Raw genomic sequence first — 27677 nt, forward strand, 5'->3', positions numbered from 1 at the left:
TCAGAGCCAGGGGCCAGGGGTCAATGTCAGGGCAGCAGAATGTCCTGCTGGGGCCCGGGGCTGGCACAATGCCACCTGGAGGTCCCGGCCACCTCCCTGTGGGGCTTCTTCATCAAGGCGTAAAGGTGGAACCCTGAGCAGAGGCGTTGGTGAGGAGTGGTCTCCAGGGGTCCCGGGGTGCATCAGCTCTGAGGACCCACCATCCTTCCCTGTAAACAGACCTGAGTCCACCCCGAGGGGGGTTTGGCTGTGGCCCTTTCCCCACACCCCCCACTCAGAGTAGCTGGTGTACCACATGCAAAACCAAATCGCTGAACAATGGGCAAAACCCCTTCTGAAGCATGAGGGTTGAAATAAAGAAGACAGATATTCCTCAGGAAATAAGAGAAGCCATTAGTAATGGGAGGCAAGTGTTTAAAAAGTCATAAATAAAAGTCACCCAGAACCAATTGGAAATATGAGTAATAAACCCTGATCAGCTGATTTTTTGTACTCAAGATCTCAGTCCTGGTGATGGAGAACTACACAGGTAAGGCCCAAGGAGGAACAGAAACCTGGAGGACTCACGCTCCAGGGCAAGGGGCCAGCACCTGGCCTGGGTCCATCTGTGTGGCTGCCCCTCTATAGTCAGGATCTGGGGGAATTTTAGGAAAGGCTTTCTGTCGAAGATTACAGGCAGGCTGAGGCTCAGAGGATGTAGTGTAAAAAGAAGTGGTTCATAGATGAGCAGAAGAGAACAAGACATGCCTGGGGAATTGAGTAGATACTGGTATTTTCAAAGCTTGAGATGTACCAGCAGAGAAGACTGGAGCAGCTCCTTGGCACTTTCACCTCTCTGGTTTCAGATCCACCATCTGTATAATGAGAATAATCATTGCAACCAATTGCCAACATTTATAATGAGGTTTAAAAGGAATCAAGGGGAAAGCGGACTTAGCCCAATGCATAGGGCGTCTGCCTACCACATGGGAAGTCTGCGGTTCAAACCAGCAGTGGGCCTCCTTGACCCGTGTGGAGCTGGCCCATGCACAGTGCTGATATGCGCAAGGGGTGCCGTGCCATGCAGGGGTGTCCCCCGTGTAGGGGGAGCCCCATGCATAAGGAGTACGCCCCGTAAGGAGAGCTGCCCAGCATAAAAGAAGGTGCAGCCTGCCCAGGAATGGCGCTGCACACACGGAGAGCTGACGCAGCAAGATGATGCAACAAAAAGAAACACAGATTCCTGGTGCCGCTGATAAGGATAAAAGCGGTCACAGAAGAAAACACAGCAAATGGACACAGAGAGCAGAAAACTGGGGGTGGGGGGGGGAAGCAGGGGAAAAAAATAAAAAAAATAAATCTTGAAAAAAAAAGGAATCAAGGGAGGGAAGAGTAAGTACTTAGTGAAAACAGGCACAATTAGAGTACTAAGCTCATAATATTGTTACAGATTAATTGAAATAATATGTAAGAGTACCTGAACTAGAGCAAAAAAGCTCAACAAAAACTTGCATTTTCTTTTCATTTTGTTCTACATCTGAAACATAAAGAGAAATGAAACTTGGCTAAGCAGCCCTCACTATGTGGTAACTCTGGAGAACTTACATCATGGTAGAAATGGAAACTGCCAAACTCTTTGGGAAAGGCCCCTTGTGCACCCAGGGCCCCTGGGACCAGGAGGAATAGAAATTAACCCAAGTCAAGGGCAGGGATGGCCTGAGGTGCAGGGCTCATAACTGTTTCATGAGCAAACGTGTGGCAATAACCCCGATCAGCCTTTAGAGACTGGAAATGGGATATCTGTAAGTTTTTCACTTTTGCTTTTCGTTGCCAAGTCCTGTTGATACAGGAGATTTCTCGGCGTGCAGCTCTTCATTCGGTAACCACGAACTGCTGGCGTGGTGCTAGAGCCTACAGAGAGGAGTCCCGCTGGCCATGGAGGGGCCCGGGGATCATGGCACTACAAGACGGGGGAGGAATTCTCTTACAAGGAAAGGGGAGACGCTGTGGGAGCCCAGGAGAGGGGGCCCAGTGGAGAGACTGGGAAGCCAGTGAGCAGTTCTTGCGGCAGTTCTCAAGTCACTTCCTACAGGAAGCTTTCCTTGTGTTTAATTATATCCTCGTCTTGCTACCTCTTTACTTTATACATATTTTCAGATTAGACGTTGCAGAATGACACTGTAAATTGGAGCTGGGATTTAAATTGAGATCTGTCTGATTTCAACTGACATGACCTTTACAATTCTCTAGGGGACCTTGACTTCTTTGCACATCAGCAAATTATAATAATTTACAGCTAATTAACTAATAAATAGCGATTACCTACAAGGTTAAAAATGAAAGGATGGAGAAAGTATACCAGCAAAATTCAAAAACAAAGCAAGAGGTGCAATGTTAATGTCAGATAATGTAGAATTCAGAATAAAAATGAATAAAAATATTGTGAGACAAAGTAGGACACTACATGAGGGTAAAGGATGACCTTGACGATGAGGATATAGAATGCCTCTGCACCAGATAATACAGCATAACGGCATTGATTTTCAAAAGCAAGTGTACAGGAGCCATACAGATAGATACACACCAGTCGGAGCAGACACACATAATAGGAAATGTCAACAAAACGTTTGCATTCTGTGAAACTCAAGAGGAAAAAATTTGTAAGAATATGAAGTCTCAAATAAGTAATTAATAAGGCAGTTCTAATGGATACATTGAACTTTAAAGATTGAAAATCAAGAAATGTTTCATGGAATATTCACTAAAATTGAACAATTACTAGTCCCAAAGGGAACCTCAACAAATTACAAAAAGTAGAAATACTACAGATGTATTCAATAATAATTAAATAAAACTAGAAATTAACCAAATCAGAAAAACTATTTAGGTATTAGAAAAAATATATATATGAAACAATTCTAGGTTCAAAGAGAATCTACAAGCTCAAAGTGAAGAATATTTAGAAATATAGCCAATGAAAACACTGTGTATCAGATCTTACAGAGCACAGCAATAACAGCATTCAGAAGAAAATTCATATCTCAACAAACAATAAAGAATGAAAGTATTTGGATTTAGTATCAAAAGCAAGAAGTTAGAAAGGGATAGCAACATCCAGAGAGAAGCAGATGACAAAGAATGATAAAGATAAAAGCAGACATTGATGAGTTAGAAAATAGGAAAAGAACAAAACTAATAAATAAAATGATGATTCTTGGGGAAAAGTGCACTGCTAGTTAATTTAATAAAGAAAAAAAAGGTGGCAGGATTCAGTGCAAATACATAACATTTTTAAAAGGGGAGAAATTACATCAGGAAGAGGAAATTAAAATAATAAAATAATAGATTGCTCAAATCTATGCAAATAAAATTGAAGATCTGGGTGAAAAGACATTTTCTAGGAAAGCATATGTTATCAAAACTAACATAGATTAAGAATGTCAACAGGACAATTTATATGGGAGAAACAGAGAATATTATCAAAGGGCAATCTCATACACAAAGCACCAAGACATGGTTTCACATGTCCCATGGTTTCACAAAGGACTTTTGCCAAAGATTTAAAGAGCAGATAGTTCCAGTGTTATTCAAATTCCCCCAGAGTATCAAAAAACAAGAAAAACTTCCAAATTCTTTTCATGTCATGAGCATAGTAGTGACTCCAAAGCATAAAAAGTACACAGAGATGAAACTATAGAAAATCTCACATATGACAGTAATACAATATTCTAAATAAAGTATTAACAAACAATCCAGCAGCACATTAAAAAAAACACACACAGCAAGACTTAGTAAAGTTTATTTCAATAATTCAAGAGTGGTTCATTATGAGACAATGCATTTAATTTATCATATTAAAGTATCTAAGGCAAACATTTTCATGATAATCTTCATAGATGCTGAACAGGCATTAGACAAAATTCAATATCCATTCTTGATTTTAAAAATCGCTCAACACAAAATTAGATTTCACAAATATTTTCTTAACCTAGAAGATGGTAGTTCTTTTTTCCCAGAGGCAGTTTCAGGATTAATGAGGAAGCACTAGAAACATTCTCACTAAATTTAGGAAAAAGACAGGAATACACAACTATCAATACTATAATTTAGCATTATACCAGACATGCTAGGAAGAGAAAGAAATTCTAGATACAAAAATTGGAAAGGCAGAAGTGAAATCATTGCTATTTAAAAATGATATGATTATACACTTGGAAAATTCAAGAAATGTAACCAAAAATCAATATAAACAATGAAATAATTCAGTAAGGTAGCAGGTTTTAAAATGAATATATAGACATGAAAAAATTAATGTGTACCTGTATGTACAAACACAAATACCCCCCCTCCCCCAAAAGGCCAGATCATAGAGGGTTTTGGATGTCATGGTGAAGAATCTGGGCTGAAGGCAATGAATGACTGGAGGAGGCAGGGGCCAGTGTGGAGGCAGGGAGAGGAGTGAGAGGCTCTATAGAAATGGCCCAGTTGAGTGCTGACGAGGCGCTGCTGCGCTTCAGTGATAATTAAAGGGATGGAGAGCACAAGGATTCAAGAAATATTTAGGAAGTAAAATTGACCATCTATGGGGTAATAGCTTGGCCCATGGTGGAGGCCAGCATCTAATTGTTACCATATCCTCAATATTTTTTTTTCCTCATAGTATCATCAATTCAATAGTTACTATTATTTTAGCTACAGGCAGAAAGCAGAGGTTGGCATTTATATCTTGATTCATTAAAGAATGCTTCAGTTCCTCCCCTGCCCATTCTTTTCTGTACCTTCTACACTGTTACTTGTAAGTCAAAATGAATATCAAAGAAAAAAAAGAAAAAAAAGAATGTCAGATAGTGTCCTAAATTCTCTTTCATGGGGTCTTTCAAGTCCAAAGTCATTTATGGAATTAAAAAATGGGCCAACAAATATATAATACTAATTCAGGGTATTAATAATCAGATGTTGGGGGAAAATACACCAAATACAAGCTATGGGTAAGATGATAGTAATATTTTGATGATGCTATATCACAGTCAGTAACAAATGTTTCACAACAATGCAAGGTGCTGGTGGTGGGGTGATGTGTGGGAGCCCTGTATGATGATATGCATGTTTTCTTTTTTGTAACTTTAAAACTTTTACAATACAATTATTGTTTATGTATGAGTGATACATTTCAATAAAATTTTTAAAAAAGTAATAAAAAATGGGCCAAAGTCAAGGTAGGTAGTCTAGGTAGAAACTCAAGTGAGTAGGTCTGGGATGAAATGTAGATGATTTGACAAATTGCCATATGTGGTTCTGGGATATTTTAAGTTCTGTTTTATTGGCCCTTGTTTCCACGGTGTGTTGAGATTTTTGCAAGATATTCTGTCTTTTTGCATGAGCATGGGACAATATGAGAATGATGGAAAAGACAAAGAAACGATAGACGCATCTTTATGCTTCTTTGCACAAAAACATAAGAATGCTCATTACATTTTCCAGGATGGTTTTTGAGCAGTCAACTACTCATTGACTTGTGAACTTGTTTTTGCAAAAGAGCCAGCCAAGATGGGGACCACAATTAAGAAGAAAATAGACTGAAGTTACTTTTAAAAATATTAGTACATCTCAAAACCGTTTGGGAAGCAGACGTTCACAAAATCAAAAAATCCTAACTTTACAAAGTCCTTATTACCCCCGTCCTCTACCTTTTTGGACCTGAGTTTTACAGACAGTCTAACCTAGGTTGGAAGTAGAATCTATGGACACTGAACTCTGCCAATCTGGCTTAATTTCCCATTCAGATTGGCTTGGTAATCATAGCTGCCTAATGGAACTTCATCTCCAAAATTTCTAATCATCCTTGCATCACGCAACGGATAAAGCTAATCATATTTTAAAGAGACTAAATATTACAGTGGCATAAAAAGGTCCATTATGTCTTAGGCAGGAATATTAAACATCTGTGATCTGGGAGAAGAAAGAGTCAGAGATTAAGTTTGATGTTTCACCCAGTGAAAACTGGGTGATAAAAACAATTAGGGTATTAATGGAGGAAGATTCTGTGCTTTTTAGTATCATTGACCTTTCCAAGCCTACTGCCTCTCTGTGCGTGGTCGCTTTGATTGCTAATCTCCCAAGAGGCCCATCTGCGCAAAGGATAATTTAGGGGAATGGATGAAAATTCGTTCAATTCCTTTGGCTCCTGCAGCTCCACCCCATTACCTGGCAGATGACATCTCTGCTGGCTGGTCCTTAATCCCTGAGCCACTGACCTGTGGGAGCCCCGCACCTCTGCTGCTGGAGAGGGTGGAAATAGTAGCGTCTGGATGTATACTTCAGGGTATTGCAGGCCAGGCTGGAGGGAAGGACAGACGTTGAAAAAGTCACACGGGGCTGTGCTAGTGCTCCTCCTCCACTTGCCAGCTGTGTGTGACCTTCTGCAAGTGGCTTAGCCTCTTTGAACCTTATTTCCTCCTCTGTAAGGGGGCGGTAACGATATCCAGGCTTGTGAGGAACAAAGGACATTTGTTAGCAAAGCACTCAGAGTAGTCTCCAGAGCGGAAACTAGTTGACTAGAACTTGTCAACACTAGTTCTTTTTCTTTTCCTCTTTCACTTTCCAGGTTCAGGGTGACAAGCTCTTTCCACAGAAGGATATTTGTTCACTCATTCATTCCTCCTCCCCCCCCCCCCCCCCCCCCCCGAATTTACAGAGTGCTGATTAAGGGCCAGACACAGGACTTGGGATTCAAAGATGATTAAAATGCAAGTTATCTTTAGGAGGCCCAAGTTAAGTTGATTAGAGAATGGGCAGGATCATAGCTTTGATCTGAAGATGAGTCAGTTAATTTTGTTCTCTATTTTTGCTTTAAATAATTATAATTATATATATGTATATAATTATAATAGTAACTAATGTCATGTTCTAAGCACTGCAGCGTTTTGAATGTGATTTTTTTCCATTAAATATTATTTTTTAAATTAAAAACACAGATCTATCAAGTTTATTAAGGGATAAATTTGAAGACAGGAATAATGTTTTAAAGTTTTTCTTCCAAGATCAATTTGCCCAGATATAGCTTTCCAGAACTTTCTGAGACTATTTCTTTGTAAGTGTATGTATAATTTTGTATTAATTTATATGTGTATTTATGTTAAAAATGTAGAATTTTGAAAACAAAATGGACTCTTATCTTACTAATTTATAGCATGAATTTTCACCCAAAAGCAGATTTTGAATCTCTTTTCATGTTCTATAGTTTTAACTGTTTAACTGTTTCCAACTATTGATACTATAAGCAATTCTGAAACAGTTTTGCATATACATCCTGTGTACTTAGCCAATTATTCCTTAGGATCAATTTCTAGAACTAGAACTCTAGAGGCAACTTTTAAAATAAGATATTTTGATGCCTAGAGCCAAATTTGTTTCCAGAAACACTGCTAATTTGCACACCCATGAGCAATACATGAGAACTTTTCTCTTTGACTTCACCCACACTTTTCCCATTCTTTCCCACCTTTTCCAAAGTAATAGCTGAAGACATTTTATTTTTTGTTTTTATTTCTTCACTCTTTAGTTAGGCTGATCATTTATTGGCTATTTATATGAACTCAGTCATTCTTAAAATAAATGTAATAAAGTTCGAACTAATTTTCCCAGTTTTAAAATAAGAAAATTGGTTTCAGAGGGGCTACTATGAATTAACCAGGTGTGTGTGGCTGACAAGTGCCGGGCTGGATGTCTACGGGCAGCCATCTTGTGCTGAGCTTGTCCTCTCTCTGCTTGACTCCCCTCCACCCATCTCCCCAGGCAACCAGTTCACAGGTGGATGGATGATGGATACCAGAGGAATTGGAAGACATAATTGGTGAACTTATTTCTCCTATATTTAACAGGGATAGCTGGGGGAGGCACTGGGTCCTAGACATTCTTCTCCATCACTGCTTTGTCTTGGTAAAAATCTACAGAGACCACCAGTACCAGGCTGGAGTAAGAATATTGAGTTCAGGGGTTGGATAAGGGACTTAGTATGAAATAAACAGCATTCAAGGAGATAGAAGCATATTGGGGGCAAAGTCACACTTCGATGGGAGAAAATTTGAAGGTCAAGATCGTCAGTTGGTCTGGGATTCAAGTAGGCAAGTGATGATGAGAAACAGGTCTTTGGAGTTCTTCGACTGAGTCCTTTCTGTCGGGAGGTGTCCTGTAAACTGTTGCTTGCACAGTTTGCTCTTCTACATGTCAGGTGGAGGAATGAGCTGAGATACGTCCTTCTGCCACCAAAGCTACACACCTGCTAACACCGTGGGCTGTGACCCTCTTCCTTTCCAAGGCCGTTCCTTTGACGTGGTTCTGGATGGAAGATGTTGCCCCTGGCTGGTGTCCATGTTCTATCAGTCACCTCTACCTTCTCCGGGTATTCAACCTCACCTTCTGTCCCTTTCCACCTGAGCTTCAATGTGCTTACGTCTCTCCCAACTTAGAAAGAACCCTACCCTCAAACACCACAGCTGACCTGCATTTCCTGCATTTGAGTGCATTTGGTGCTGTATTACTCAGCCAAAGGGGTGCTGATGCAAAATACCAGAAATTGGTTGGTTTTTATAAAGGATATTTATTTGGGTGGAAGCTTACCGTTACCACACCATAAAGCATAAATTACTTCCCTCACCAAAGTCTCTTGCCACACTGTTGGAGCAAGATGGCTGCTGAAGTCTGCAAGGGCTCAGGCTTCCTGGGTTCCTCTCTTCCCGAGGTTCATTTCTCTCCAGCTCAGCTCCTCTGTTTTCTCCACAAGGTCAGCTGTAGACTATCAGGCAATCAGCACCTTCTCTCTCCCCAGGGCTTTTGCCATGTCTAAGGAGCCTCAGTGTTCTTCTCCTGTGTGTTCACGTCCTCACACTAAAGGAAGAATGATGGGCTAAAAATGCTCAAGGTTCTAGCTCAAGACTCCAGTATCAGAACTCCAACTCTGTCCTTTGCCATGTTTTTTATCTGTGAGTCCCCGCCCCCTGGCGACACTCTGCTGCATGGCCCAATCAAAGCCCTAATCATAATTTAATCATGCCCAGGTACAGGCCAGTTTACAAACATAATCCAATATCTATTTTTGGAATTCATGAGCCATATGAAACTGCTACAGATGTCTCCAGTTCCTTGCTGTGCCTATCAATATGCTGGCATCTGATGTCCATGCCCACCACTGCACTGAAACAACACTTGTCATGGTCATCAGCAGCCTTCTTGCTAAATCCAATGGTCCTTTCCCACTGCGTGTCTTCCTCAGCCTCAGGGAGTCCCAAAACTGCATCCTTCATTTATAAAACTCATTCATTACCTTCCTTGTCCCTACTGTATCTGAATTTACCTCCCACCTCTCTTCCTCTTTCTCAGATCATCCACTGGAGTCTGCCCATCCCTAAGTGTTGGTGTTGCAGTTTAGGATACTCAGGAAACAGACTCTAAAGCAGACATTTGTGGTGGTGGACTTGGCCCAGTGGTTAGGGCGTCCGTCTACCACATGGGAGGTCCACGGTTCAAACCCCAGGCCTCCTTGACCCGTGTGCAGCTGGCCCATGCGCAGTGCTGATGTGTGCAAGGAGTGCCGTGCCACACAGGGGTGTCCCCGCGTAGGGAAGCCCCACGCGCAAGGAGTGCGCCCCGTAAGGAGAGCTGCCCATCGCGAGAGAAAGTGCAGCCTGCCCAGGAATGGTGCCGCACACATGGAGAGCTAACACAAGATGACGCAACAAAAAGAAACACAGATTTCTGTGCCACTGAAAACAACAGAAGCAGACAAAGAAGAAGACGCAGCAAATAGACATAGAACAGACAACCGGGGTGGTGGGAGGGAAGGGGAGAGAAATAAATAAATAAATCTTTAAAAAAAAATAAAGCAGACATTTGTGTGCACTTGGGTTATGGGGAGTGCTTTGAGGAGACACACCTACAAGGCAGCAAGGGAAAAGAATTGGGCCAAGGGTTAAGCTGAACGATAATGGTTGCAACAGAGCATTATTATTTTGCAAAGTTTGGGAGCTGGGATGGTTCTTCAAAAATTGTTTCACTGTGAGGCAGGAGAACTGTGCCTTTACTACCTCCGTCGTCAGACTTGGGGGGTGGGAATCTGGCCCAGGCAGCTCTCTTTGGATGAGGGACTTCCAAGGTAAAGCTTGAGTCTCAGTCCTGGAGGGAGCTGAACCTCCTGCTTCTCCTGCAGTGGGTGTTCCTCAAAAGGCTGCTCTCCGCCTCTTTGCTCTTGCTCCAGGGCCTCCACATGGGCGAACAAGCAACCCCCGTGGATTCCACTGCCTTCTAGATCCTAATGCCTCGTTTCTCCATTCCAGACGTGACTCCCAAGTTAGCTTTGCAACTTGCCACTGCAAGACACCCTTTCAGTTGTCAGTAACCGCAAACTTCATGTCATGCAACAATAATGAATACGAATTTCACTTTGTTCTCTAAAATACCATTTCCAATCTCAGAATGTGCCAGAAACCTGGACAGCACACTGACACTTCCACCACCTCACTTCCCAAACCTGGGTGGTCGCTAAAGCCTGTAGATTCTTCTCCTAAGTGTGAGTGCTGCTGCCTCCCACAGCCTCTTCTCCCAAAGGGCTTACCCGCCTCCCTCAGACATGCTAATTTGCCGTCTGTTCCTCACACTGAATGAAGAATGAAGAATAAAAATGCTCAAATCTGTTCTTCTCCTCTAATAAATTCTTCAGTGGCTCCTAATTGTTAATTTATTAATCCCACCACTCCGCCCCAAGTGCACGGTAGTGACCCCGGCAAGCAAGTCATGAGTCCTGCAAGTTTGGTTCCTGGACAGACATACAGAACTCCTAAACAAAGGAGAGCACCATAATACTAGGTGGCGATAAAGCTGGGCCAGGACACAGAGAGGGACATTGGGGTGTGCCTGCCGGGGTCCTTTTACATAAATTACTCAAGGAAGGTCTCTTTAAGAAGGCACCTTTGGAGCAGAGCCCTGAGAGTGAGTGTGAGGGAGTCATGGGAAGATCTGCGGGGAGAGCGGCCCGGGTGCCTAAACAGTAGTTGGAGCTTGTTGGCAGGTTGATGCGGCTGGAGCCAAGGGAATGAGGGGGGACATCGAAGGGGCCGGGGAGAGACAGAAAACAGGAGGCCTTGCTGTCTGCTCTGAGGATTTGGATTCTCCTCTGATGGAGTTGGGAGCATGTAGATGGCTGTGGGCAGAGGAGGGTCATGGTCTCCCCAACGAAGGCCCCCTCGGCTGCCGTGTGGAGAATGGCTGTCAGAGGGAAGGGTGCAGGCCGGCTCCGGAGGGCCAGGCCACAGCGATCGGCCACGTGCGCGACGCTGGAGCTGAGGGCCTTGTTGGTGATAACAGTGTAACCAGCCCCCAGCACAGGCTCTGTCTCCTCATGACTGCTGAATGAATAATTTAAAGTCTTGATTAAGAAAGAGCCCTCTGGGGAAAGGCAGGAAGAGATGAGAGGTGGAGGCATCTTTGGGACATGGAGCTGCCCTGGATGGTGCTTCAGAGGCAATCACCAGACATTGTAAATCCTCACAGGGCCCACTGGATGGAATGGAGGAGAGTATGGGCCATGATGTGGACCATTGACTATGAGGTGCAGAGGTGACCAAAGATGTACTTACCAAATCCAATGGATGTGTCATGATGATGGGAACGAGTGTTGCTGGGGGGGGGGGGGGAGAGGTGGGGTGGGGGGGTGGGGTTGAATGGGACCTCACATATATATTTTTAATGTAATAGTATTACAAAATCAATAAAAAAAAAAAGGAAAAAAAAAAAAAAGAAAGAGCCCTCAGCTGGAGGTAGAATTTGAGTCCATTGTAATAGTTCATCAGAGAAACCACTGCCTCCAAGAATACTTTGCTACTTTCCTTAATCAGACAGGATTGAAAAATATATTTGCTTAAAGTAAGACCTGTACCCGTAATAGTTTAGAGTACAAGTTATATGGAGATGATCACCAAAAAACTCAGCGCTCTCCTTCCCCAGCCCTCTTTTCAGTTCTTCTTTCCAAAGGCAACTGTATTCTACTCTTGGCCATTTTTCATCCTTGTATTTCCTTCCTTATCTCTAAATACAAGGTTTTTACTACCATTTATTGATGTTTCAATTGTGGAAGCTCTCTATTGACTTTATAATTGTGGGAGATGAGAATATAAACGTTCCTACACCCTCTCCACTCACATTCTCCTTTTTTTCAACATCTGAAAAGAGTTACATGACAATGTTGGTTACACCATACAGTGTGGATGATTTATGACTATGGAAATATCATTCAAGCAATATTTATTCAGCAGGAGGGTGCAATTACTCTATTTCCTCTTTGATATATCTTATTTATTTTCCTGGAGTTAATAGTTACCTCGTGTGTTATTTATTTAGTTTTTAGTATACCTACCACTAGATCATACCTAATCTTTCTAAAAAAATTGCAAACATCTTCTGCACCTGGGCAGGTGCATTGGTTCACGTATTATTTTCCTTTACAGGTTGTGCACCTCTGTGGGAGCCCGGTGGGTTGGGATTTCTCTGCACCTCTGCTCTGATGGGTCTGGGTCAGTTCCACAGCTATCATCGAGGTGACTTCCTGTTGTCTGTCGCTAGTGTTAGACCCCTGCTTCCTCAGCCTCTGTGAATCTCCCAGGACTGCATTCCACTTTAGGGGACAGAAACCTGAGTACAAAGGCAGAAACAATAGCTTTTCTCCCCCACCCCACATTCCAAGAAGTTAGCAATTGCTGCATTAGTTCAATGACTTAATGATGTCCAGATTAGCGTCCCTGTAGTTCTTCTGGTCTTACCCCCACAGTTGCAAGATTGTTATTGCCACTCCAGTCATCATAGCTGCTATTTCAGTTTTCTAGCCTGCTCAGGAAAAGACTATGGAGTGGGTTGGTTTGAATAATGAGAATTTATTAGCTTGTGGTTTTGAGGCTAAAAGAATATCCAAATCAAGTCATCATCAAGGCATTGCTCTCTCCCCAAAGACTGTGGCACTCTGGGGCTGGCAATCCTTCAAGTCCTTGATGGTGGCACTAATCTCGAGAGTCCCTTCAAGGAATCTGGAATAGCTTTTTATTTATTTATTTACTGAATCTTTTTTTAAAATTTAATTTTTAAATGATCTCTTTTTAAAGTTAATAGATCACACAAAACGTTACATTAAAAAACATATACTCCACTCCCCACTCCCCACCCCCATGGAATTGCTTTTAATTTACTATTTTGATTGGAAAAGACAGTTCTAGTGGCTTTCACTTGACGTTTCCTACCGTAATAACCCAACTCCGTAATTAAGGAACCAATGTGGGGATTATGCCAGTTGCTGAGTATGTCAGTTCCAAATATGCATTCTGGAACTGGGGAAATAATCACAAAATGTGTCCAGGACCCAGTAGACACACTGGGAGACAGACCTGAGCTAAAACTCCATAGATCGATTGACCTCCAGACCCCACTACTCTGGGGCACTGCTAACGTTTAGGGTCTCCTGGAATTAATGTCACTTCTATGCCAGCGTCTAATAATTCTCCAAATGTCTGATCATTTGCTTTTCCCCAATTCACTGTTATCCTGGTAAAAGGCCATAGGACTCTTTGGGGAAGGCAGGAGGAAAATTAACTGTATAAATTTTTGGCCGTGTAATAGGGTCCTTTCGCAAGGAGACCTGGCCTCCCCTTCATTCAGGGGCCTCTAGATCTGTAAACTGTCTCGAGTCTAGGACTCGATTAAGGGGGCTATGACTCTCTGTTTTTGTGATTTAAGCTAGACTTTTGTTCACTTGACTTAGAACTCTTCTGCTTATAAGATCAAATAAGACTTTAGTAGCCTGTTCTTCTATTTTACCTCTAGGTACCCATGATCTACTAGCCAACTCCCTACATCTGTGTGAATCAACTTTGATGGTTGCTTCAGGTCTGCTGTCCATCATGGGAGCCATGCCTACCTTGTCTTTGGTGATTAAATGCTACCAGTTGGCTTCTGACATGGGGGATCTAATCATCCCCACTGGGTTTGAGGAATTAGAAATGTCTTGTGAGCCAACTACTGCAAGACATTCAATTGCAATTTTATTCAGTGAAACAGGACTTCTTTCTTCAGATGGAGGTGTGAGGGCTGTTTCCTCAGAGGAGGTGGTGGCAGATTTATCTGACACAGCAGGCTCAAGCTCTTCAGGTGGTGGTTGGATGCCTGGCTCTTCAGGGCAGACACAAAGTGGAGTGGCTGATTCCTCAGGGCAGACCCTTTCAGGTTTTTCTGGCAAGGACTCAGCAGCATCTAGATTTCTGAGTCCCCACCATGCTTATTATCAACCCATGTGCCCCATTCCAATTTTCTGAATCCCATTCCTGGCCAATCAATGTTCTCACTTTAATAGTAGACACCCTCTAAGTTTGGGAATTTAGTTTACATTGTAATGCAGCTACTAGTGCAACAAGAATCTGAGTCTGGTTTTCAAAAATCTTAAGTCTGCGGCTACATGAAATAAGATGTTCTTTCAGGGCACACATGTGGAACATAAGTTGCGAATTTGAAGCCTTGACTTTTCACAACTGCATGCAGTGAATTTAGGGACAACCAACCAACATCATTGTACTTTTTAACTCTATAAAACTCTGTTAAGGTGTGAAAAACACTCACCCAGAGCCTTGCCTCTTACACATATTTGTGTAACTGTATCCTGTGGTGGTATTTTCTGTATCTATTGCCAACTTATCCCATGTACTATCAGTGCCATCTTAATTGTTGGAAATAGAATCATTTGTGACTTTGAATCTAATCAGGTTAGAGATCCAATTCCACAAACTTAAAATACAACTCAGAAACCTCATCCTTAAGTTTCTGTTTCTTAAGAACCACCCCTGCTACCCAAATCTGTAATAGTCAGGGGTCTCTGGGGAAACAGAACCAGCAGGAGATGCACACATAGTATGTATACATTATGCTAATATATTATCTATATTAAATAATATATAGGTATAAACAATGTAAATATTATAAGATTTATTACAGTAATTGGCTCGCCTGTCTGTGGGGAGGGCAAGTCCAAATTCCCTAGGGCAGGCTGTAAGCTGGAAACTCTGATGACAGTTCTCAGGGAATTCCTAGCAGAAGCTGGTTGGCAGAAGTAGAGATGGAAATTCTCCCTTTGAATGCTGAAATCATCACTTCTCCTTTTAAAGCCTTTAACTGAATTCATAAGACTTCTCTCATTGCTGAAGGCAATCTCAGTTGACTGTGGATGTAATTAGCAATAGATGCAATCAATTTACTGATGATTTAAATTCATGAAATAGCCTCACAGTAACAATCAGGCCAGTACTTGCTTGACCAAACCACTCACTGGTCACCATAATTTGGCTAAATTGACTCATGAACTTAATCATCACAGCTATAATCAAGAGAGAATGATGATCCCAGCTCTATGCATCCCCCTTTATTAGGAAAGCAAAATAGTTTTCAGGACCTGTCTCCAAAGACTTAGGTCCTGTTGGACAGAACAGGTCACACAACCATGCATTGCTAGAAGTGAGTCTGGGAAAGAAAAAATCATGAGTATCATGCTTGGCTGGCATCCATCATGGCCTACTACTTGGACTGGATAAATTACTGCCCCAGATAAAACTAGTATTTTATCAAACAAGAAGGGGTGGATATTGGATAGCCAACCAGTAGCAGCTCGTTTTCTGTAGGGGCCCCCTCTGTAGGCATAAGCTTAAGCTTGCCTGCTCCAAAAGTTTAATTATCCATGTACATTTGCTTTACATTCCCTAAAATTTACTTTCCCCTTTACATCTGCTGTCATCTACTCTGTCCTGGTTCGTCTTTGTAGACCCCAGAACATTTCGTTCTTAAGTTAACCCATTCCTGTGCCTATAGATGGAGTGTAGATGAAGACTTTTATTTAGATTCAGGTAAGGTACCCTTGGTTAGACTCTTGATGAGAATGCTCTAGGGCTTTTGATAGGACTACGTCAGTGAGGTCTCCACTTTCTTGCTGGGTTTTATGTCATATAAAGTGAGAACACACACAGAGAAAGAAGAGACACAGAGAAAGGGAGCGCTGCCATTTTGACCCTGTCATGTGAGAAAGAGGACTCCAGGTTCACCTGCAGCTGCAGAAAGATAGAGAAGCCCTGAGAGGCTCAAGGAGATGAGGCCCAGGGAGAGAGCTCCTCAAGGCTGAGCTTGAGGAGAAAATGGAGAGAGACAGGCTGACCTGCCACCTGGCCACGCCATGTGGCAGGACTCCAGGTCTGGCTAGCAGCTGAGCTTTGGTGAGAAAGCATCTCTGATGATGTCCTGATACGGATATTTTCATAGCCTTGGAAGCATAAGCTTTTACCCCCAATAAATTCTCTGTATAAAAGCCAACCCATTTCTGGTAATTTTGCATTGGCAGCCTCTGGCAAACTAGAACATCCTCTCTGAAGCTTCTTGTTTTTATGGGTTTGTAGTTTTAAAAATGTCCTTACTCTCAGCCTTGCAGAGTTTCAGGAAATAGCTGCTTTTAACTGTAAGCCCAGAACACAATCTTAACTAGCTGTGGACCATCAAAGCTCTCTTGTGTTCCCTGTTTTAATAATGCATTGTCCCTAAGGCAGGAAATCTTCCTCCTCATCTTCCCTTCCCTTCCTGAACTCGCCCAAGTGCCTTGTTCACTGCAGGTGCAGAAAACATATTTGCTGAAATGAACTGTTTTTGGGAAATATGACTTTATGTCTTATTCAGGTCCCCCATATGACAGCTTCAGACTTTCCCCCCCTTGTTTCGGGCTTCCACAGAAATGTAGAATAGTAAATTCTATTTTTCAAAGCAAGGAAAGTAATGAAGCTCCTGGGGCAGAGTTTTGGAGTCCCGAGACAGGCCAGGGTGTGTATTTAGTCCGAGGCATCTGAGGTGGCAGATTGGAGTTATCTAGAAGGGAAGAAGGAGGTGGGTGGCCATATCCAAGAAGCCCTGCAAAGCTGTAAAGGCCCAGGTGGGGGCTGACTCACCATGGGGTGGAATGGACAGGGTCTGAGAGATGGCCTGTTGTTGTTGGTTTTCTTAACAGTCTGGTTACTGACTGTGTGACGTCAAATGGACATGGGGTAGGGTGAGCAATCAGGATTCTGAAGGGGACCATCTGATTTGGTTTCATCCATTTTGGGCATCAGAATCTTGAGTTGAATATCAGATAGTATCCACTCAACCCCAACCATGCATAACAGTATGGAAAGTGCTCTTCCAACTCAGAGTATGAAGACAGTAGGATTTTGAGAAAATGGCCTGCCAGCATTCTGTGAAGAGATGTGGCTGTACTCTACTTCACAAATGTTAGGAAATATATTGTAAACTCAGGCCGGGATGCAGTGTGTTTCTATGCCTTCCTCATTGCAAACCCCTAACTACAAATATAGCTTAGGAAAGAGTCTTAGGAGAATGGGGCTGAATTTCTCTCCCTTCCTCTCTTTTTCTTTCCCTGTCTCTCCAAAAAGGTTTAATGAGTATAATTGACGTGCAGTAAGCTGTGCACATTTAAAGAGTACAATTTGCTAAATTGATTTTATGTATACACCCATGAAACCATTACCACAATCAAGATAGTGAACATCATGCCCCAAAGTGTCTTCATACACTGATGTAATCCTTCCTTGGCCACTTCCACATTGCTGAGCTAACACAGGTTTGCTTTATGCCACTATATATTAGGCTGCATTTCCCAGAACTATTTAAATGGAATCGTGCACCATGCATTCTTTGTCTTGCCTCTTTCTTTCACCCATGTTGTGCATATCATTACTTTATTATTTTTACTGCTGAGTAATATTTCATTACATAAATACAGTGGAATTTGTTTAGACATTCATCTGTTGATGGACATTTGGGTTGTTTTTTGTTTTTTGGCTATTGTAAATAAAGCTGTGATAAATGTTTGTGGATAGGACTTTGTATGGACTGTATTCTTTCTGTGACTCTCACATGCCTTTACTTCCAAAGGAGCTGGGTGGCCATGACTTCTTTCAGGACATTTGTTACCAAGTCTTAGCCTTCTCTTAATATTGTTTACATTACAGCCTTTACATTGGGTCTGTACTAATGAATTGTTCTGGAAACTTCTGCATCCCTCACATACCATCTGAAAAATGCTGGCTGAGGTTGAGGGACCTTGCAGCTCTCTGTGTAGCATGAGGTGGCATTCTGTTTAACACCTCTGTTCTGGGAAAGGCACTTTATCAACTGGCTATAGCATTGGGAGGGGACATTTTAAACCCTGTTGGCAGCAAGAATAATATCCTGCTAGGAGTTCATACCAAAAAAGGACTCTCCTCTGGGCAGTGACATAGATGCCAAGATATTTTCTGTACAGCCCTATTAAAGTACTCCTCCAGGAACAATTGTTTAGGGATGGCTTAGGTCTGTATGATAAACTTAGGGATGGATGATCATGTAGATTGTGTCATAACATAATATTAAAAGTCTTTGTGTGTCTTTTTCCCAATCAAAACATAGGTTGCTACCCAAACTCCTCATTGGCATCATGACTATATTATTATTTTTATTACTAATTTTCTTTTTAAATGTTTCTCTTCCTTGACAAGCCCTTGACAAACTTACAGGCCAGGGTTATTTCGTCTTTATCACTCCAATGCCAGGTTTTGTTACTGTGTTTGGCTCAGTTAGTATTTTTTGCAGTGATGAAATAAAGAAGCCTGAGTCCTGTGTTCAAGTACTGGTTATGTAACTAAATGGCAATGTGACCTTGGGATACCACATAACTTCCATGAATTTGGTTTTCTTGTCTGTGGAGATGAGAAAATGGATGTGAAAGTATTTTTGCAAATTGAAAATACCCATCAAAATAAGTTATAAATTGGCTATTCAAATAATGTATTTGTAAGGCATTAAAGAGCAATGTTTTAAATAACAAATAAAAAAACAAAAAATAAATGACAAGTAATGAATAAAATGATCTGTAAGTCTTAATGGTCCTTTCCTATTTGGCCTTGTGATTTCTACTTTGACTTGCAGGTTATTTAAGACCATTTTGTTTAATTTCCTCATATTTGTGAATTTACAACTTTCAGTCTGTTATTGATTTCTAATTCCACTGAAGTCTGAGATCACACTGTATAATTTCCATTCTTTTAATTTCTTGAAGCTTGTGTTATCTCAGCTTACAGTCTACCAGGAGAATGTTCCATGTGTACTTGAGAAGAATGTGTATTTGGCTGTTGCTGGGTAGAACATTCCATAGATATCTTTTAGATCCTGGGTGGTTTGTAGTGTTGTTCAAAACCTCTATTTCCTTGTTCATCTTCTGTCTAGTTATTCTATTATTGAAAGTGGTGAATTGAAGTTTCTAACTATCATTATTGAATTGTGTATTTCTCCCTTCAGTGCTGTCAGTTTTTGCTTGATACGTACTGGGGATCCAGTGTTAGGTGCATATATGTTTGTAGTTGTGATATCTTCCTGACAGATAGACCATTTTATCATTATAAAATGTATTTCTCTGTCTCCAGACACAGTTTTTGCTTTAGAGTCTAGTTTATTGGAATTAATATAGCCAATTCTGCTCTTTTTTGTTTGCTGTTTGCACAGTATATCTTCCTCCATCCTTTTGCTTTCAACCTATTAGTAGCTGTGAATATAAAGTATGTTTCTTTCAGATAGCCTATAGTTTTTCATGTTTTATAATCCATTCTTCAATCTCTGGCTTTTCATTGAAATGTTTAATCTATTTACACTTAATGTAATTGCTGATAAAGTAAAGTTTTCATCTGCAATTTTGGTATTTGTTTTCTATATAACATACATCTTTTCGTTCCTCTATTATTCCATTATGGCCTTCTTTCACGTTAAATAATATTTTTTTAGCTAAATTCACCTGTAGTTTCTTTTACTTTCCATGAAAATTAAAATTAGCATCTTAATTTAAAAGAATCTAGCTCAGATTAACACTAGCTTAATTTCAATAATATATAAAACCTTTGCTCCAATATAACTGCATTCTCTCTCCTTCCTTTTTGCTATTATCACAAAATTGCATCTTTATGCATTTTAAGTTCATCAATACAGTTTTGTAATTATTGATTTACACAGTTAGTAAAATCAGTTGGTAAAGCAAAATTTGTCTTTTACATTTATCTGTGGAGTTACCTTTTCTTTTGCTTTTTATTGCTTTGTATGGATTTGAGTTACTGTCTATCTCTTTTGGGTTCACCCTGAAGGATTTCTTTTAATATTTCTTACAGGTAAGATCTGCTAATGATAAAATCTGTCAGTTTTTGTTTACCCCATGTCTTAGTTGGCCAGATCTATAACAAATACCACAAACTTGTTTGGGTCTAAGAGCCGGAATTTTTTGACTCATAGTTTTGAGTCTAGAAGAAATCCAAAATCAAGCTATTGCCAAGAGTTGCTTTCTCTCACAGTCTGTAATGTTCTGGTGATGGTTTGCTGCAATTCTGTGGGTTACTTGACTTATATCTCTGCCCCCATCCCATGGCAATCTCTCTGTCCTTGTGTCTGCTCTTCTACTTTCCACTGATTTCAAGCTTCTGGCTCTTTCTTGTGTCTTTCTCCCTGTAAAAGCTGCAGTAATACTGATTAAAGGCCCATTCTGATTCAGTTAGACTATACCTAAATAGGATCTTAAAAGACCCTAATCACAAAGGAGTCCTCACCCTGGCTCACCTTATCATATTTCAAGATGCTATTTACATATGGTTTCATATCCACAGGAATGTGTATTAAAGATTAAGGACATGTTGGGACACATAATTCTATCTACTACACCTAGGGGTGTTTTAATTTCTTCTTCATTTAAGAAGAATAGTTTATGTTAAGCCACGGGTTTTAAAACTGGGAACCTGCCATCTCAGTTTCCATATCTTGGCTATACCCTCCAACCTGCCCCTCAAGAGAACCATTCATGGATATGATTGAGAAATCCCTAAAATTTGGTGGAGCTCCAATTGAAAACCATTGCAAAGGGGATGGGATGTCATCGAGAAGTTTGAAGCTGTTGAGTGACATGAAGAGATCTGTGTTTCAGCAAGACTGTAGTAGTGTTAATGGACTGTAGGAAGGAGACATGGACTCAGGAGAGTTTTAAGAAGGCAATTGCTTCAGTGTTAACTAAAACTAAGTATAGAACTGAGAATGATACATGTACCTTGTACCTAGTTGTGGTGGTTTGGAGCTGTAACCTAGAAAAACCTTTTGATGAGGCTGCTTCAGTGAAAGGATGACCCACCGTATTCAGGATGGGTCTTAATTATAGCACTGGAGTCTTTTATAAATGGAAGAAAGCCATGAAAGCAAGAAGGTAAAATCAATGAAACCCAGAAGAGAAGGGAGAGACCAGAAGATGCCACCATGGGCTTTGCCATGTGACAGAGAAACCAAGGATTGCTGGCAGCTGGGCTTCAGGAAGAAAACGTCACCCCAGTGATGCCTATTTGAAAATTTTCTTGGCCTCAAAACTGTTAACTACTAAATTCCCATTGTTAAAGCCAACCCATTTCACGGTAGATGCCTGGGAAACTAAGACAATAGTTATGGATATAAAAAAGTCCATAATCACTTTAAGAGTAGATGGCAAGCCTGTTATATCTCTTGCTTGAAAAGCAAAAGACCATGACTCTTCTTAATCAAAGGTCATCAAGATGAAAGTTCAAGAGTGTGTCATGGTGTCGTCTTTTTTAAACAAGGGCATTTGGTTGAAAGGAAGCATGCATACCTCTTTTGGGTCATCCTGGCGGAAGAATGAAAATTCTGAGCTGACTCTTGGTCATAAAATGTAGAATATTAGCACAAGCAATGATTTTTCCAATCCAGCTAAGTTCTAGGAATGCTAAGCCCAAAGTTGAGCAAACAAGGAGTTAAATACCTTCCATGCCTGTCTGTGCAAAAGGTGTTAAATATGATGACCTCATGGTAGGTAAGATGTATCAATTTCAAAGTCATACAGCTAGAGACTCCAGTGTCAGGAGGTTAAAGTATAAAAGAAATAAAATGGAAGCTGAACAACTTTCATGTCTATTTGAGACTAGCTGGAGAACTATAATTATTATCTGTTGCCATAATTTAACTCTCTCTGTAGGCATAGTGTTTTGCTTATGCTACCTTTAATCCTTATAGGCTCCCTGCTTGGTCAGTTGGTTCAGTCCCCAGCTATCATCAAAGGTTTTGTTCATGTGCCATTTCTTCATGAAGCCTTACCTGACTACCTCAACCCCTATTAGAAGCAACTCTCTAGTCTTGGTATCTACAGGTTTTCTCTTAGCATCCCTCACCACATTTTGCACTTTGTTTGTTTTGTGCGGTAACTACTTCCCCTTGGATGGTAGAATCTGTGCTTGACTCATCCTTTTTCATTTAGCCTTGCATGCTTCAAGAAACAGCTATCTGGTGTAGGAGATACCAAGAAAGTAAATAAGGTCTGAAGTGGTAGGTTGGATTATGTACTCCAGAAAAAAATATGTTCTTAATTCTAATCCATTCCTGTAGGTGTGAATTTATTGTAAATGAGACATTTTTCAGATGTTATTTTTAGTTAAGGTGTAACCCAGCTGAAGGAGGTTTGAGCCTTAATCCTATTACTGGAGAATAAATGAAGAGAGAGATATGTGGAGGAGAAGAAGCTAGAAGTCAATGGAACCAGAAGGAAAAGGAGAAGACATTGCCATGTGCATTACCATGTGACAGAAAAGCCAAGGACGCAAGGATCACTGACAGCCAGGCCCAGAACACCACAGTCTTGGGGAAGAAAGCATTGCTTTGCTAATGCCGCTGTTTTTGACTTCTCCTAACCTCAAAACCATGGACCAATAAATTACCATCGTGTGAACCAACCCACTGTGTGGTATATATTTTAGCAGCTGGGAACCTAAGACACCTGGTGTTTGCCTTTATGCAGTTGGTTCCCATTATAATGAAAGAAGGAGGAACTTAAATATAATTTCAGAGTGCCCATACTGATTTCTGGCTGTAAAGGATGAGAAGGGAAATACATATGGAAAGGTTTGGAGAGATGAGGGTCAATGTCATGCTTGCTTTTGCACTGCAAATTCCATTTTGTATGGCTGGAGCATAAGGTAGATGGTGGGCAATGAGTCTAGAAAGGTATTTTTCAAAGTCGTATATTCTACCACTGTCTAGTGCAGTGCCTGCAACACAATAGATACTCAAACGTTTGTTGACTTTCTTGCTTTCACTAACCACATAGTATTTCTTATAAAGCCCTTTGATACCTCCTGTGTGATATTTCAACCCAAATCTTGGTGGAGTGTGGGGACAGAATGAGAAAGCATTGCTTTGAAGACTGGGGTTTGGGATTTGATTTCCTAGCCCTCTTTTGGCCTCTTCTGCTTTTATTCTAACCTAGAGGACCTCCTTGAAGTCAGCAGAAAGTTTGGGTTCTTGGTGGGACTTAAGTTCAGGCCCTTAGACATTCTATTTTAATAGACAGGCGTAGTTGAGTCCTTTTAAATGAAAAAAAAAATCAATAAGGCTTTGATCTGAAGACTTTGCTTTTCATTTTCTCTCTCTTTTGTCAGGAGTGAAAGTCACTCTGTACTGAAGAAAAATTATGTTCACAGATGAAATATGTTTTCACTGATGTTTTTTGATCAGTTCAATGCATACCAAGTGCTTTCAGGGAGTTGGGACCCTGCTGCAGCTGGGCAGACTTGTGAAAACTGAATTTGTGCATCTGTTGGTGTTTTTGTGAACTCTGTGATTATTTTAAGGTGCCTGTTGGAAGTCAAGATCTTCATGGCTTATTAAATTTAGAAATAGAGAAACCCCATGAGATAAATGGAGACTCCCTTCCGGAGGCAGGAACTCTTGCTCCAGCCCTGGTCCTTGCCAAGTATTACACTTGGTGTCAAACCCTCATGGGTGATTCATCATGCCACTACTTGCCAACCGTTGATAGGTCCGCACTGTGTGCTGGATGAAGCTCTTCATGGCACAGCACAGTTTGGCCTCATCCGAAAACTCTTAGGTAGAAATGGAAAGATTCAAGTTCAACGTGCAGTTTGGCTGCTGACTGTTCTTGTTACTTTAGATAGGTCTCTGTGCTTCCTTGGGTTTCATGGCTCCCATAAAACAATGTGATTGAGAAAGATGATCTCTAATTTCTCTTTTTGATTTTTTGTTGAACATTCTTTACCTGTGTCTGAAATTTTCAAACCTATCTCTCACCAATATTTACTAGATGTCCACCATAAGCAGGAAATTCCAATATATTATCTCCTTTGTTCTTCACATAATTATAAGAAATATTTGCATGTTAGAGGAAGGCAAACAGAGATGCAAGGTCACACTGATGGGATGAGGCCAAGTATGACAGACTGAGGTGTCAGATAATGTCTGAGGAAATTGTGCCCTCTTATTCTGTCCAATGTTCAATAGTATGAGTTTTACTAAACAAATGAAAACCAAAAGGTCTCAGCACCGTAATAAGGTGAGAATTGATTCTAGTCTTCATTAAAGGAGCCCCAGGACATTTTTTTAAAGAGACATAAAAGTAAATATGTAAAGAAATTTAGCTGAGTGGAAATCTTGCACAGTATATATTGAATGAATGAGTGAATTTTAAACTGGGTTTCAGATGACTTGTATATCATTTTTATCTCTATTAATTTATTATGATATTTATGATCATCTTGGTTATTATCTTGGTTAAGTGGAAAAGAATTCTAAGATCACAGTTATCTCATTAGTAAAATGGGTGGTTGGACATCAGACATATTTTTCTAATTCTCAGATTCTATAAAACAATTAGGAATATTGTATTAGTAAAAGTTACACATATTGGGCTTGGAATTCTCAGAAATCATACTTTAAAATCTAGAATTACTCCTTTGAATAGTTGATGCTAAAAGAAACTATCAGTTAGCTCCCAAACAAAGATCATGCAACTTCCAGCTACAAGGAGAAAGGGCTTAAATTCTCCCCACTATGAAGGTTTTCCCCTATTGATTAAGGGCTCCTCTTATCTTTTCACGAACTTTTCCCCTCAGCCTATTAATATATTTGTCTCTATATCTTTAAAATAGAATAATTTCTTTGGGTCCATGTTTCCTCTGGTTACCTCTTTCTCTTGACTGAGGGGTAGGCTTACACCCTCACTGTACTTCTTCCTGGCATTCATCAGTGGTACATTTTCCTTGAAATGCTCTGCTCTGATGTTTTTCATCTCACCTTTTTTGGGGGGGCTTTACTCTCTCTGCCTATTTAAATATTAACATCCTGTGGGATTCTGCCTTCAGTCTTTTCATGTGACACAGGTTGTACCTGGGTGGGCACATCTTTCCCCAGCTCTCCAGTTGATGGCCTCAACATGTGTATATCTGAATATCAGGCTTCTGTCCCATGGCATTCTGCATTTGAGTGTCTCAGACATCTCCGTATATCATTCCACTGCTCTTCCTCTGCTCCTCATCTTAGTGAAGGAACCATAATTCACCCAATTGCTTGAGCCAAAATTGAGGCATCATCTCAGATGACAAAACTTATATCTAACATCATTTAGCTGTTTACCATGTGTCTGGCACTATGCTAAGCTCTTCATATGCAGTGCTCTATTTAAAAATCACACAACCATAAGAGATTTTAATTATTTTCATTTTACAGGTGAGGAGATGAGGTTTGGAGAGATTCAGCAAACTTCTCAAGATTACCCAGCTGATAAGATATGGACACAGAGCTTGAACCCAGGTTGATCTGACACAGAAGTCCTTGCTCTTCTCACCACTGGCTAATGGTGATGTTCTTATTCATGGGTTGGGGGATGGGCAGGACCATGGGTGATGGTGTCTTATGAAACAAGATTTATAATTCACTTTTGTGTGCTTTCCGTGTATAAAATAAATAACACAAAAATAATACTATGATTTATATCCTCCTTTAACCCACAGGACAGCATATGCTTTATCCCCTGATTTACACCAGGATGATGCTGGGATTGAGACGGGAATGTAAGCGATCAGAACAATCTGTAGAGTATTTCACAAGGATAACAACTTCTTACTCCCCTTCCCTCCTCTCCTCTCCCTCCCTTCCCTCCATCTGTCTCCCTCTCCCTCCCTCCCTCTCTATTTTTTTCTTTCTCGCTCCCTCCCTCCCCCTTTCTTATTTACTCCCTCCCTCCCTCCTTTTCTCTCTTCCCTCCTTCCTTCTCTCCCTCCTTCCCTCCCTCCTTCCCTCTCTCTCTTTCTTTCTCCATCATCCAGATGCATCCATTCATCCATTCATCTGTAAATCAGTCCTTCCATCTGTCTATCCAATCATAAATCCATCAGTCAAGTGCAATGAACTCTTAGGTACCTTACAGATTTAAAACTTGTTTATAAACTACCTGAGGGCGAGGACCACATTTTTCATTCTTGCACTTTCTACAGTGTCTAGCCTGTATAGTAACTACAAAAGTATTTGCTATATAGAGTAGAAAATATATAGGAGCTTTCATGAAATTCTTTTTGAAAAGCCTACACACTTCTCAAGCAATGGAATTTTGGTAGTTTTTTTCTCTAAATAGGATATTAGGGACGGTACTGCTTATCTCACACATTTCATAGTTGAGCAGACAATTTATTGAACCTACTCATGTTCACATCATGAATTAGGGGCAGATCTTACAAGCAGGATTCATTTCTTGAGACCAGTAGTTCTCCAACCTGGCTGCATGCTATTCCTACCAAATGAGCTCTTGAAACACACTTATGCCAGGGCACCACTGCAGATCCTCAGATGATTCAAATGTGCAACTACTGACTCTGAAGCCCTCATTTTTCTCCATTAGGCCTCCTGTGTTTTGTATTATCTGCAGGTGTAACTAATTCAAGGTATGAGTGTCTCAGGCTTCTCTGGGAGTTCCCCATGTGGCATCACCCCAGACCTGCAAGACACAGCAGAAACCATGAAAGGTCAAATAGCCACTGAAGCTACAATGGGAGGAAGAAAGGGGGTTTGACAGCTCTGAGAAGAGGAGCTGGAGTCTCCCTTGCATATCATGGCATTTTGAAGACTGTAAGTTACTCTTGACCTTTATTCTGTGCACTTGTTAATTTAAAAAGAGAGATTCTTCATAAATCTTCCAAGATTCAGTCAAGTGAACTTCCTGTGATAAGAAACTCTAAAGATTTTGGTGCTCTGACAATAAACCAAGGTTTGCTTCCTCCCCCCGCCCTCTTCCTCCCTCTCTCCCTCTCTTCTTTCCTTCCTCCCTCTCTTCCTTCCTCCCTCCCTTTCATCCTTCCTCCCTCCTTCCATGTCTTCCAGCGAGTCAATAATCACCCACTGATTGCCTATTGTGTCCTGGGACATTGCTCAGCTAAAGGTGATGGTGACTGGAGAGGGCAGTGGGTAGGGGGAGATGAAAAAGATACAGCGCCTTCCTTGAGAGCTCTTAAACTTGACTGAATTGGCACCACTTCGTGGGTGTGTCTGAGAAGACCAGAGATGATCAGGCAGCTTGGGTATGATTTCAAAGCAGGTCTCTCTCGATATTCACATACTCATGTTTTTGCAAAATTCACAAAAGATCATTCTGTATACTTTTTATTAAAGTAGGTTCCCAAATTGTATAAACTTTTGGTTTATCAAAGTCTGGCTTGCTCCTGCTCCCAACAAGCTTTTGTCCATCATTCTGTCTTCAGCTCTTACTGAATACATGTTCCTGGCTCATTATG

The 27677-nt window shown here is 41.0% G+C and overlaps 1 long non-coding RNA gene across 2 annotated transcripts in view; it reads left to right on the top strand.

The window, feature by feature from the left end:
* Positions 1-26997, top strand: part of LOC101436573 (uncharacterized) — a 46784-nt gene extending 19787 nt beyond the window's left edge. For both annotated transcript variants that reach the window (XR_011645708.1, XR_188268.5), the window contains exons 4-6: positions 25621-25750; positions 25905-25964; positions 26816-26997. This is a non-coding gene — a long non-coding RNA (uncharacterized lncRNA). The remainder of the gene's footprint in view (positions 1-25620; positions 25751-25904; positions 25965-26815) is intronic.
* The last annotated feature ends 680 nt before the right edge of the window (positions 26998-27677 follow it).

This window comes from Dasypus novemcinctus, chromosome 14, assembly GCF_030445035.2.
Source record: "Dasypus novemcinctus isolate mDasNov1 chromosome 14, mDasNov1.1.hap2, whole genome shotgun sequence".
In the NCBI taxonomy this organism is placed as follows: Eukaryota; Metazoa; Chordata; class Mammalia; order Cingulata; family Dasypodidae; genus Dasypus; species Dasypus novemcinctus.